The 13,080-nt window shown below is 48.7% G+C and overlaps 1 protein-coding gene across 4 annotated transcripts in view; it reads right to left on the bottom strand.

Moving 5' to 3' along the window:
* The window catches only part of PLXNA4 (plexin A4), a 407,281-nt gene that overhangs the window by 132,956 nt on the left and 261,245 nt on the right, over nt 1-13,080 (bottom strand). The gene's annotated exons all lie outside the window — the stretch shown is intronic.

The raw sequence follows: 13,080 nt of genomic DNA on the forward strand, positions 1-13,080 counted from the left end.
ATAAAAGCCCTTTCTTCAGCATTTTGACCTCCCCTATTGTTCCCATATCATTTATGCACAGATGAGTTTCCTTCTATCACCGTTTTGGGATATGTATCCTATTAATATTTTCATTTAAAGCAGACTGCTAGCATATGCACAGAAGCAAGCATATTTTTATTTTGTCTGACTGACTATTTCCACGTGCCCTGATTAGAAGAGGTATTTATTAGGGCTGCTTTTTGTTGTTTTCTGCTTGAATTTTGCTAAGTCCCAATCCAACCACTTGCCAAGGATAAGGGCATTTTATGACTTCACCTTTAGACAATGAGCTTCAACTTCTCAAAACCTCTTTCCAACCTAATTTTTATTTAACTGGCAACAACCAGGTTCCTTCCCGTGTCAGATCCTGCTCTTCCAAAGGTTTCCTTATTCCTCATAATTTTTTCCTACTTCATTTTCTTAACCATGTGTTGGGACTTTGTGTCTGTGCCTAGTTTTGCATTTGAGAAAAAATTCCTATAGAAGCCCTGTTTTTTAGGCTGTTATCTAATAGCTTGGGCCTTTCCTCCAGGATTTCCCCCTTACTGTCTCATTGCCATGGGGAGCCATGGCTTCATCTCATAGAATATTAAACAATACCAGGAAGCATTCTCTGATCCCGGGGCCAAATTACATGGTCTGATCACATTCCTGCTATTAAACTCTATTAACTTCCAAAACACCTAGTGGAAGTCCTCCCTGACCCATTGAATTCCAAAATATATCCAGGAATTGTTGGAAGGAGCAATAGTTGCCCCAAGCCAAACTATATTCAACTAATTTTGTAGTTGTGTTCCAGTGCCTAATAACATTCCTTAGAGCTGTTCCACTTGTTACTGCAAATATATATTCAATGGAGCAGGACCCCAGGACTTCTCCCATTGACTCTGGCTGGATGCCCCATGAGAGCTGTCATGTCTCTACCTTGCCAGCACATTTCTGGTCTTACTGGCTTCAAAAGCACATCTGCATGTTTACCTGCTAATTAAATATGCTACCATTCAGCTTGTTTCTCCTTTTCACCAGTGGTCTATGTTCCTGAAAACATATCCTTGGCGTGAGAGGCCACATGGGCATCACCTTGGGGGAGATCTTATTTATATGTTGCTCCATCCCTCCTCCATCTGATGCCCACGTGTTACAAAGCATCTCTTTATCTTAAATCTGCCACAAGGGAGCATCCCTGCTTCTAGCCTGAAAGAGGGATTGCTCTATCTGATTGCTATATGTTTCATCAGGGAACTTCCCTGTCACCTCAAGTCCTTTCAGTCTGACCATTTTGATCTGAAAAATAAAACCAAAACATCTTCTTGAGGATCATGCTCTGCCAACACCAATTGTACCTACACAACCTCTGCCCATGGGGCACAAGCTGATGTTTGATTACCCAAAGCCCCACTCTGTTCCTGGATGCTTCCTAAAGAGACATGGCAAACCAAAGGAGCATTATATGGTGATGTTATCTGGAAAATCTGAAATCCAGAGGTAGTGAAATCCAGGGGTGGAAGGGACCACCTTGATTCACACGGTGCTTCTGCAGGAAACCTCTCCACACCAGCTTATACAGAAAGGCTATCGAGCTTTATCATAAAGCCAGCTATATTTTTAGCACTTTTAATCCTAGTGGAAGATTACTTCAGATATTCATTCTCCTCTCAGCCAGAAACCTCCTTCTGACTTACACACTAAATGCCCAATTTATCCCCATTCACTGCTGGGTCAATGCAACCCACGCCTTCACCCCCTTTTCTCTTTCACAGGCACTTATTCCCAAGCAGCATCCCAACCTCTGCCCACCTTTGTTTTCTACACTCAGGGAGAATCATTTCAGCCTCTCCTCGTGCAAGGAGCTCTGCTAGCCCTGCTGAGAGTCTGCCCTGCCTCTATTTCTTTTTTTCCTCAGTGCACAACACAGCAGAGCTGCTGTGTCCCAGCCTGGTGCCTTAATCCAAAGAAACTCCATGCCATTAATACCGTAAAATGTAAATCAAAGCAATGGGAGAAGATACCTGGCCCACATCCCCATTCCACGGGGATGTCCGTCCAGCTACCAGAGCAGCAACCCCCTGTCTGGAGTCCCTCCAGCGTTATGCCAATGTAATCTTGATCAGATTTTCTGCTCTGTTTGTGTCCAAAGTGTTGAGAAAAGTGATCTAACCTTCACGCCAAGTAACCCAAGGGGGTAGCTGCAGGAGTGACAGGCAGGCCAGCAAATTACCATCCGCTTTCTGAGACATGTTTCATCTACAAATAGCTTGGACATGACAGAGATAAGTTGTTATTTCACGTATTTAAAGATACGGTACAACATGGCCTTAATTTTGGGCATCAGCAAGCTATTGATTTTCTGATTCTTTATATCATGTTAATGATGTCATGATCATATCAGCAGAAGTGTACTCCCATAAAGGTCCAGAGAGTAATGTGCTTAATAGATACTGTAAGCATTGATTGATTTTGCTATATTTCATTCTCTATGTGTTTTCTCTCTGCATATTTTACCTTTTTTTTTTTTTTTTTTTTTTTTTTTTTTTTTTTTTTTCCTTCAGGGGTAAATGCCCTATACACTCAGGCAGGATGAAAAGCCAAAGCATTTACTTCTGCTCTTAGTTTTTAATTTGGGAATGGGGGCAGTGGGGGAGGCTGTCCTTTCCAACTCACCCCAATCAATAGGAGATTAAGTACAGCACTCAGTAGCTGGGCTGATGTGTTCCTGAGCAGCTCAAGAGGCGGCTGAATGATATTTTGTCAATTGACCAGATGAACTTATGCCATGGGTCTGCTCTCCTTCCTTTTTCACCAACCCCTGCAGATTCTCCATCAGTGAAAGCTGGGAGGGTCAGTTTTTGGTCCTTAAAAGCACAGAGGGGAACAGAGAGCAGAGACTTGTTGTTGCCCTAAAAAAATATCAGTATGAATTGTCCCTGCTGTGCAGAAAATCACGTTCATACCCAGGTATACAAAGCCCCTACCCAGAGAGGCTGTAGAATTCAGACGGACACCTGAAAAGAAATGTTATGGGTTAAGATGGAAAAATCCTTCTACTTTCTGGGTTGCTCATACTCTCAAAACTATTTGCAGGATTGTTTTCAGGATGGAGGCTGCCTGAAAGTGAGGAGGGGATCAGGCTGGTGCACTCTGCTCCACGTTTGCAGTTTCTCTCCTCCCTGAGAAGAGCACAGAGCTAAAGCCTCTGACAGCCCTCCCAACGCCCTCCTCCCCACTATTATGAACTGGGTGCCTCCTCAGAGGCTCTGGGTGGCAATGGGCCAAGGCAGCCTGCAAGGAGTTGGGAAAAGCCACCTCTAGCCCAGCCACGTCTTAGTGGTGGCTCCAGCAGAGATGCTCTGCTCTGATAGCACCTTATCAGGCCAAGTACGCAGACAGACCAAGAGCAGATAAAATAGGAAAGTGCTATCTGAACTGAAATCCTGCCCCTTTGCCCCCAAAAAACAAGCCAGTGCTCCCTTTGCAGGGCTGGCTGGTTGAAGCATCCCTACGCTGGAGGCAGGACATGTCTGGCAGCCTGCTCCCAGCTCACAGGGTGCCAAGGGAAAAGGCAGCTCAGGGGGACTCCTGCCTGGCTGCTGAAGCTGAGAAAGTCTGCAAACAGAGCTCATGACTCTTCCTGGGGAAGGTCTTGGTCTCTTCTGAGAGTCTAAGGTGAGGAAAACATTGAGGTCCAGCTAGTGTTGTCTGATCATAAAACACCAGGGAGTGAAATGCTGCCAACATGGAGAGGGCAGGATCCAGAGCAGCATGCCCTAACTATGCCTAAGAAGCTGTTATCAGGACAGGACACAAGTACAGACTACTTAAACCTCCTTCCTGACCTGCAACGAAGCAAAAGGAGCCTGGTTTTCCTGTTGTTTTCCTCAGCCTGAGCAACCGGAGTGGGACAACATTAATACAAGCAAGAAACTAAAGACTCCCTTCCCTTCTCCACCACCCCTGCAGGCCAGGTTGCATTGCAGACATCTGAAGCATCTCAGCTTCTTTTCCATTCCTGGGGTCAGCTGCCCTCAAAGACCCCATTCCCAAGGGGATCCCAACCTCAAGGGCCAGTGCCAAGCCCTGCAGTGCCTATGCTTGGTGCATGGCGTGGCTGGGATTTGCAGGACACTGCTACTTGCAAGCAGGGGGAAAAGATCTAAACGAGGTCCTGTCATTTTCTGCTCTACTTTTTCCTGCCACCTCCTGCTCTCTGCCCTCCTCCCCAGACCCTGGAATGGAGCAGGGCTGAAATAAGGAGAGAATCAGCCACATAACAAACGCCCTCCAGCCTCCAGACCTGCGCTCAGCATCTGCGCTGAGCTAACAAGGGAGAAGCCTCCCAGGCATGGGTGAGCTAGATTGCGATTATTTTCTTCGTGCGTCTCAATTAAAATGTAGATCTCCTCTTCTGCCTGGGGTGAGAGGGGCAGAGGGCATCGGGAACGAGATATGGGATGGAGAAGCAGGGTTTTACTCCATCCTTCTCTGTCCTGCCTTAACCCTTCTTGTGCCACCTCTGCTCTAACAGCCAGGCAAGGGCACGGGGTGATTTGGGCAGGTTCGATGGTTGAAGCACCTGGGCACGTCTGCTGCTGCTCCTTTCTGCTTTAATTAAACAAACCACAAATTTACTCGTCCACTTGTGAGATAAAATTAATACGGTCGTGCTTGATAGCCAGCCCCAGCTGGGAGTCTGCCGTCACCAAGTCCAGCTCCCTGCAGGACTTCTGCAAACTGCATTCATAGCCAAGGTGCTTTAAAGCCTCCTGCAAGGGCAAAAAGAGCTCCTATTCCTCTCTTACAGATGAGATGCTCAGGCACATGGAAATTAAGGATGAGTCGTTAAAAATGAGGCATTTTTTTTATGTGGTTATTTAGGTTTTCCTAACAGCCAGTGAGAGAAACCAGCACTTCCAGAAGGCTGCTCACCCCACTCCCATAAACGCCTCTGGGTTACAGAGAATGAGCTCAGAAAATGCAAGAAACCTAGCAGGAGGAGAAAGAAACCCCCTCCTAAGCAACTGGTTCAAAATCATGCAAGGTATCTGATACAATTTCCTAATCAGGAAAGCAATCAGTGGGGAAAAATAAGCAGAAACCTGCCCTCTTCTTCATTACTAGGGGTTGGTGCAAGCTGCATTACAGGACCTACCCAGAGGAGATGCCCCATGTTCCTCCTGCATGTAGAGAAGCCCACAGCCAGTTGCAGAGGAAATTCACAGCCCGTGTGTCTGTTCCTGCCCACAGAAGCTGTGGATGCCCCATCCCTGGGAGGTTGAAGGCCAGACTGGATGGGGCTTTGGGCAATGTGGTCTGGTGGGAGGTTGGAATTAGATGATCTTTAAGGTCTCTTCCAACCCAAACCATTCTGTGATTCTGTTATTCTATGATTTCTCAGTGTGAAATAAAGATGGATGGGAGGAAAATATGTTTGCTTTGAATCTCCTGGCTCCCTGCACCCAGTCACATTGTCCAGCTCTGCATCAGGGTTGATCCTGTGTCAGGGTTTTGTTTCCATTTCCTCTGGAAGAAATTAATTTGGTCCAATCTCCCAGGCATTGGAACGAAAGGCAAGAAATGTTGTTCCATTTCCAGATCTGTCACACAACCACAGCCATGTCAATGTGTTTTTCTCCCCTGCTCTTCTCGGTGGCTGACCTGTGCTGCTGAGCCCCGCAGAGATCTGCAGCACGGTGTCACCCACAGCTACGAGGAGGAGTGGCAAGGTCCACATGCAAGACATTTTGATGTGAATGAACACATCATTCACATCAAAATGATGTGGAAAATCTTCCCACCTAAACAAAACACCAAAGGCAAGATGAGATTCTCACCTTCAGCCTCACACAACTGGCTTCCATTTCTAGGACCACAATGCAGAAAAATCTAATTTCTGCTTGCCAGAATGAGTGCAGAGGGGTGTACGAGAAACAGGGAAAATTAGGGGCTGGGGACATGTATGCCAGTAGGAGAGAAAGAGGAAATTTGGTGGCAGGTCTCTGAATGTGGGAGTGTGCAACAGATGATGGAGAGCATTTTTGAGCAGGAGTGTTTGTGCGCAGACTCATGGAGAACCTAAGTCCAGATAAAGAGATATTTTAAAAGTTTTCTGTCCTTTTCTTCAGCAAGGAGAACTTCCCGACGCCTGCCTCCCTCCACCCTGTTTCCTTCTGAGACCTGTCACAGGTCGAGGCTGATGAAATGTCACAGAAGAAGCGGTGGAAGGCAGACATGGCCCACGCTGGGGACAACTCATTTGGCCGTGCCATTTTCCCTCATTGGCGGATCACGGGCTGCAGAGGCACCAGGGAGCATCTGACAGCAAGAAAAAGCAATTCCCTATGAACAGCCTGAGTTTCTCAAGCCAGACATACACCACATCACTCACCAAGTCCACGCCAGAGCATGGCACAACCTAGTGGGAAGCCCTAGCCCTGCTGTATTGCAAATTAGGACCCTGGAGGAATTTGAAATTCATGGGAGGACTGGTTCAGGTGGCAAAACCCAGACCTATGTCTCTTGACCACGTTCAGAATACACAAGGAGATGACACTGAGCTGGGATTTGACTCTGTTTTGCTGCCCACTCACAAGGGTCTAATGTCCCTTGAGATGTCCTCAAGACTCCGGTTGGTCTCCATCGTATCCACCAGAGGAAATGGATGGATCTCCAGTAGGGTCTGTGTCATATTTGCCAGCCTTAGGTGAATATCTCAAGCACCCTGGGTTATTCCAGTTGCAGCAGACAGCATGGATGAGTGACTGAATCAAGTTGCTCGTGTAAATACAACCAGCTATATTTTAAAGTCTGCTTGTGTGTTCTCCATACACCTGTGTTTAGGCACCTGGCTTAAGTCCTTACGTTGCTTATTCCTTATCCCTTTCTCATTGCTTGTACTGGCACGTGAGACGTCCCTCCTAGCCCCTGGCAGACCGTGTGGCTGCATTTCATACCAGAGAAGAAGAAACCTGAGAGATCTCTCTGTGCAAAGGTTGAATTTTCTGCAGTGCCGAACCCAAGCACTAATATTTCTGTGGTGCAGCCAAATCCCAAGTAGGGCACCTAACTCACAGGGCAGAAAGCTTCTGCTGGAACCCGGGTGCACAAACTAATTATCTTCCCACCCCTCCCTGCTGCCCTCTAGCAAAATAAGCTAATCAAGGAGGAAGGTTGTTATCAAAACACATTTACCACACGCCTGCGTCTTGCAGTCCGCACTGCCCAGTGCTGGCCTTGAGTTGCCTCAGGCACGCACGGCCACTGAGATAATCAACCTGTGAAGGGCACGGCTCTGCTTTGTAGACCAGAGCATCCAAAGTGTTCCCAAAAGGCACAGGATGGCACCTCGGGGATGGAAGGACACCTGCCCTGCTGGATATAGGGACTGCAGGCACGGAGATGGGTTAGGTCGCCGGGTCTGGTTGATCTGCACAAAGGTACAGGGATGGTTTGGTTTGTTCATCACCCATCTGTGGTGAAATGGGATTCCCAGGAGCTGCTGTTCCCCTGGGGGACTTATCACCATCAATAGGCTTGCTCCCCATCCCCAGGATTTCGTCTTGCTCTCCGGACTAAGAGCCCTGATCTCATTTCAAAGGGCCATTGCAGAGCTGTCACATTCGGGGCTATTTCCTCCGCAATAAAGGACAGGCAATGCCCAGGTGTGAAAAGATGGGTACTTTTAGCTATAGCACAGCAGACAGATTAAAGATTACCCGGGCTCGATGCAGAAAGCTTAATGGGTCGCTGTCCCTCCCCGGAGCCCCCCTGCCGTGCGCTCCCCTCGGCGCAGGGGCTGAAATGCCGTCTCCTGTTTCGATAACTACCTGGGAAGGAGTGGGAATCACTCGGTGCCAAGGCCAATTGGGGGAAGATGACTCCACTTTCCCCTGCTATCAGGTGGAAAGGATCACAGGCCATGGGTGCTGCTGTCTGAGCACCGTCTGTGAGCGGGGAAGGGCCAAACCAAGCCCCGTTTGGAGACCAGGCACCCTGACAGCTGGGTCCCTCCTGCCTTTGCCACCACTGATGGATACTTGGACTCCTTGCACCTCTGCTGACACTGCCGATGGACTGATTGGAGACTGAAACAAAATGAAATATTCCACATTTCCTGCAATTATTTTTCCCCATCATGTGTTAACAAGAGGTGCTGGGCTCTCTCCCATCCCAGTGAGAAATGTCCCCCAGGTATCTCGGACACACAGGGGTAGTGCACACAGTGACTGCAACAGCTCTGAGCATCCCTCAGATGGGGAGGATCAGCCCAGCTGGCTACAAGTTGCCAAGGCAATGCAGGATTTGAGTTGAAATCCATTTGTTCTTCACGGGACTGAGCAAATTTTTAGGAAGACTGGGACAATTGGTGTGTACCTTTGTCTCCCATGTCTCTGAAGACACTTAGGGTTGGCCTAGGACAAGATGATGCTGAGATGGGAAAGGACATGGAAAGCTTTTATTATAAGCAAAGGTCTCAGCCATAATTGCCAGGATTTACTGATTGTGCTAGACAAATGCAAAATGCTTAAAAATTGTCCTTTCTGAAAGGACTCTAGCTTGCACCTTGGCACAAAACAGCACGAAGAGCATGGCTGAGGCCCTGGTTCCTTACAGTGGAAGCTGAAGGTCTATAGGGCCACTAGCTTCTGCGGGAATCAGAAAATCATATTTTCGTCACTATTTATTAGATCTCATGTTGGCACTGGGTGAGATATTCCACCCTTCTGCCCTGTTGGGTCCTATCCGTGCTGCCCTTCCCAGCTTCCTCAAGCAGCATTTGAGATATCCTCCCTCCCCTGCAGAAGTGGAGGGAAAGGCTGGGAAGGAAAAAAAGAGGAGGTGAAGGGGAAAAAGAAAAAACAAAAAAACAACCTCAGCCTGAAAGACAGGCACAGTCTTTCAGACGGCAGAAAGTCAAGCAAGAAAAAGACCCTTCAAGAAAAGGTCTTATTGCAGCATCTGTAGGCAGCTTGGGTTACCTGAGACTCTCTAGTGATTCACAAGACTTTGACCAAGAAAGTTAAAGCCAGGGACGATCAATGAGCCTCTGCAAGCAGCATTGCATCGGGTTACCTGCTGAGACAAGACAGTGGGAGCTGCACTTTGTAACACTTATTTTTTCTTTTTTTTTTCCCCCCCCAGTCTGGCAGCGAGTCTGAGGAGGGATTACAAACCTCCCTCCTCCTCTGTGCCGATCTCTCATTCCCTAGAAAACAACTTGTTTAAGTGCCATTTTCTTCCATACCCATTGTAATTGTAATTTCTGGGTACAGAAGCATCCTGCAGCTACGACGTAGGACAACAGGGGATGTGGAGGGCAAGTGGCCGGACACCAGGGTTGCCAGGTGACAGCATAAAGCCCTTCTAAATGTGGTTCTCCTTTTTTTGGGGAATCCAAAAAACCCTCATCTGGCTTCTCTGGTGTCTCATGAATTCCATCCCCTTTGCTGCAGTTATCCTGTTAAATTGTGGTCAGCTCAGCTTAATGGGTTTTGGTCATCCCTCAGCCAACCCAGAGCTCACCAACGGGATCCAGGAAAGTGGCTGCAACAGCCCGTGTATTAGGGCCCTCTGTCATCCCTTCTCTCATGGGGTGAGGACAGCTACAGGAGCTTCCTGCATCCTATTCCCATAGTTTAGGAGCAGGGGGTCTCCTGGAAAACGCGCTGAAGCTGGGGGTCAAAACCAATGGAGCCAGCTCAGGTCCCTCAGTGAAGTTCTTGGGTTCTCTTTATTCTGAATTTTTAACCATTTTACTAAAACCTGGAATAAAGTTCCAAAATAAGAATGGCTGAGGTCTTAACGAATCATTCTCCAAATACTAAGCTGTATCAGCCCCTTCTAAAATGGCTTTCTAGAACATTTCTTATTAAAAAAATAATTATTCCTCTTCAAGATAAAACAAAAATTTTTTGCACAACATCGTAAACCCTCCCTGAAATTGGGACCATTTTTCTCTCAGTTTGCAGCTAATGATCTGCTGCCCAAGGAGCCCCCATAGCAGCAGGGGCAGATCCCAGAACAGAAGGAGGGACAGTTAACAAACAGTTAAAACTTTTTATAAAAGTTTTATATATGTTACTTCTCCCTCCGGGGATGCTGCTGCTCTTCTGTCCCAAATATCCATTTTTTGGGGGGCAGCTGGGGTTTTAAAGACAACCCAGAGGAATCATGCAGGGCTGAAAAGGTGTGTGGTCACCACGTGCATGTGGACTGGAGCTTTCACATCTTCTCTGGAGCTGGTGGTGGGTCAGGCAGGGATAATGAGGTCTCCAGGAGGAGATTTGTCCCACTTAGGGGCAAAGAGCTTCCCCACTCCCTGTCCTTCTCCATGCTATAGGGGAAAGAGTCAAAGGAGGGCAGAGGTTTAAATAGGGATGGAGACACAAGAAACTCACAGGGGGCAGATATTGGATGGCATCTTCGGGCACAGCTGCGCCCAGCACGACACGAGGAGCTGTGATTTATTCCAGGCTTAGAGAAGACTTTGCTCTGCTCTTGTCCCTCTCTGCAGCCCCCCGTTTGGGCTGGTGACATTGCTGTGACCTTGCGAGCAGGCACCGTGTGCCTCGGTGCCAGCGACTCGCTTTTCAGCCTCGTTCCCCCACCGCTCCCCCCAGCTCCCACCCCGGCCCCTCGCCCTCCCCTGCAGATCCGAGCGCCACGATTTCAATTTGCACCACCTAAATGATTCATTGCCGCCTAAAGAAGCCTGAACTGAGCCCAGGAGGGGAGCTGAGCTACGGCAGAGAAGGGGAGGGAGGGACAAGATGGGGACTGGAGATACGGCAACGAAGAGCTCCAGTGACCTGCTCTATATTGGCTCTCCTCGTCTCGGGGCAGAAGGCAATCAATGTCCTCCCCCCTCTTTTCTCCTGTAGCCGTCTGTGGGTCTGTCTGCCTCTTTCTCTCTCAGCAGACTCGAGTTTCTCGGTGTAAGGTTAGGACAGAGGAGCCGTGGAAATCGATTCCCCAGCCCTGGCACGCCGCCCTGCGCGCAGACAGCCCCGCTCCGCCGTGAGATGCTGGGTGAGGAGCTGTCCCCAGGCGTCCCCAGGCCCCCCATGTGCTTGGAAATCAGGGTCTGGGTAGCAGTCCCCAAAGTGTGAACCCCAAAGTAAGTGTGGCCCATATGAAAGAGAAAAAAAAGAGAGAAGCTGCACCCATCCTACAGCTTTCGCTCATTTCCCAGCGCTCCAGTGGTGGTTTGTACTGGGAGAGAAGGGTGTGGGAAAGGGATGACTTTGGCTACAGGTCTGGTTTCCAGCCCTGCTTTACCCCAGGACTTGGACAGCCCATCTGCCTCCTCCAACCCTGCCAAAAACCAGCTCCTACATCAGCGTGGCTGGATTCAGCCATGCCCTGAAATTCTTCCTGGGAGGGAAAAGAAAAGGGTCAGCACCTTCCAAGGGGAAATATTTATGGCAGATTTCCCCAGAAATCCTTGTACAGTTGCTGACAATGCATCACATTTGAGGAAATGGCTGGGGTTCTGATGTACAAAAAAAGTTAATAATGGCCTTGGTATTATGGTACTATTACCCTGAATATCCTGCATGGCCAAACACTGCTGAATTGCATCCTCCTCTGCTTCCAGGGCTGGAAGGATGAAGAAACTGAGGCCCAGAGAGGAACACATGAGGCTGCACCAGAAACCCATGCCACACTCTATTTTACAGATCAGGAAACAAAGGTTAAGTGACCAGAGGGAGGAGGATGTGGGGACCCTGCTGTCAAATTTCAGCTTGAAGGACCAAATTTGCATGTGGGTTTCTTGGTCTAATGGTCTCGGGTTGCCACCCTCACTTGTCACCAGCCACATTTCTGTCACTCTTTTAGGCTGAGCTGCTGGGCAATCTGCAGTTGTCTCTGCCCCTTTCCTCTCCTTTGGGGGATTTATTGCTGGGTGTATTGATTGCTTGTTGCCAGTGACCCTGGCCAGCAGGAGATGAAATATCCAGCATTACTCCAGTGCAATCAATGCCCAAATTCATGCCTGCATCCACGCTGTGCTTCCCCTCTATTGACAGCAAAACACGCAGTGCTCTACAGGATGGATGCAAGCTAAGATGAGACAGAAACATGTTACAGAGCTGTATTTCAAATAAAAATATCCTCAGGCGAGCAGGGCTATATGGGTGAAAGCTGCATGGGTTCATACTTAGAAGACCACAATTCAGGACTGGTTTGCCAAGGATCTTTTGAATTATTCCAAAGCCAGAGTCAAGTTTTGGTTTGGGACATCTAGGTTTAATCTTAAAATTAAGCAGACTGACATGGCTTTGGTTGAGGGTTATACAGGCTAAAGAGCTTCTGCAGAAGGTTGGGATATGGTACGGGTTCCTGTTCCAGAAAGGAGGGGTAGCAAAGAGGGTCTCCAACTGGATCTCTGTCTCCACAGGTAGACTTTGCAATGCAGCAGGAAGGGTTCGGGGAGGAGAAAACACAACTGAAGTAGCAGGGTCCAGCAGAATAACCACCCGTCACTGCCAAGGGCACCAAGACTTGGAGTGACAGCACCCTGCAGAGCCACGCTGGGCTGGAGCCGTGTGGTGAGACAGATCCAACGCCCTTTCCAGCCACTGTCTCTGCTGAGAGGTTCTTGGCAAACGAGGCCGCCCTGCCACTCATGGCCAGGAGCTCAGCCAAGCTGACACCTCCCTCTCCACGGCTCTGGCAGAGGGCTCCCTGCAGCAGGAGATCACTGGCAGGGAAGGCTGCCGAGAGGGGACTTGGAGATCAACAGCATCATTAAAAAAAAGCCTGCAGAAAACAAAGCCAACGAGCAAATCTCCCAGTCCTGGGGACACTTGGATGTGGTGCTCCTTGCAAGGGAGTGCTGTAGAGCAGGGAAATGGTGAAACCAGGTCCTTTCTTGGTCTGTTCAACAGAAGCCCAGGGATGTGGATACAGATAACTGCTCGAAATCACAGCTGGGTAAGCCAAACAAGCAGTGCCAGCCCAGCTGAGATGACCCACAGAAGACAAATGCTCAATTTCAGGGTCAGCTTTGTCCCACAGTGAGGTTGCAGGCTAGAACATCCCCCTGAAATCTAACTTGGATCA

This window comes from Aythya ferina (genome assembly GCF_964211825.1).
Source record: "Aythya ferina genome assembly, chromosome: 1".
In the NCBI taxonomy this organism is placed as follows: domain Eukaryota; kingdom Metazoa; phylum Chordata; class Aves; order Anseriformes; family Anatidae; genus Aythya; species Aythya ferina.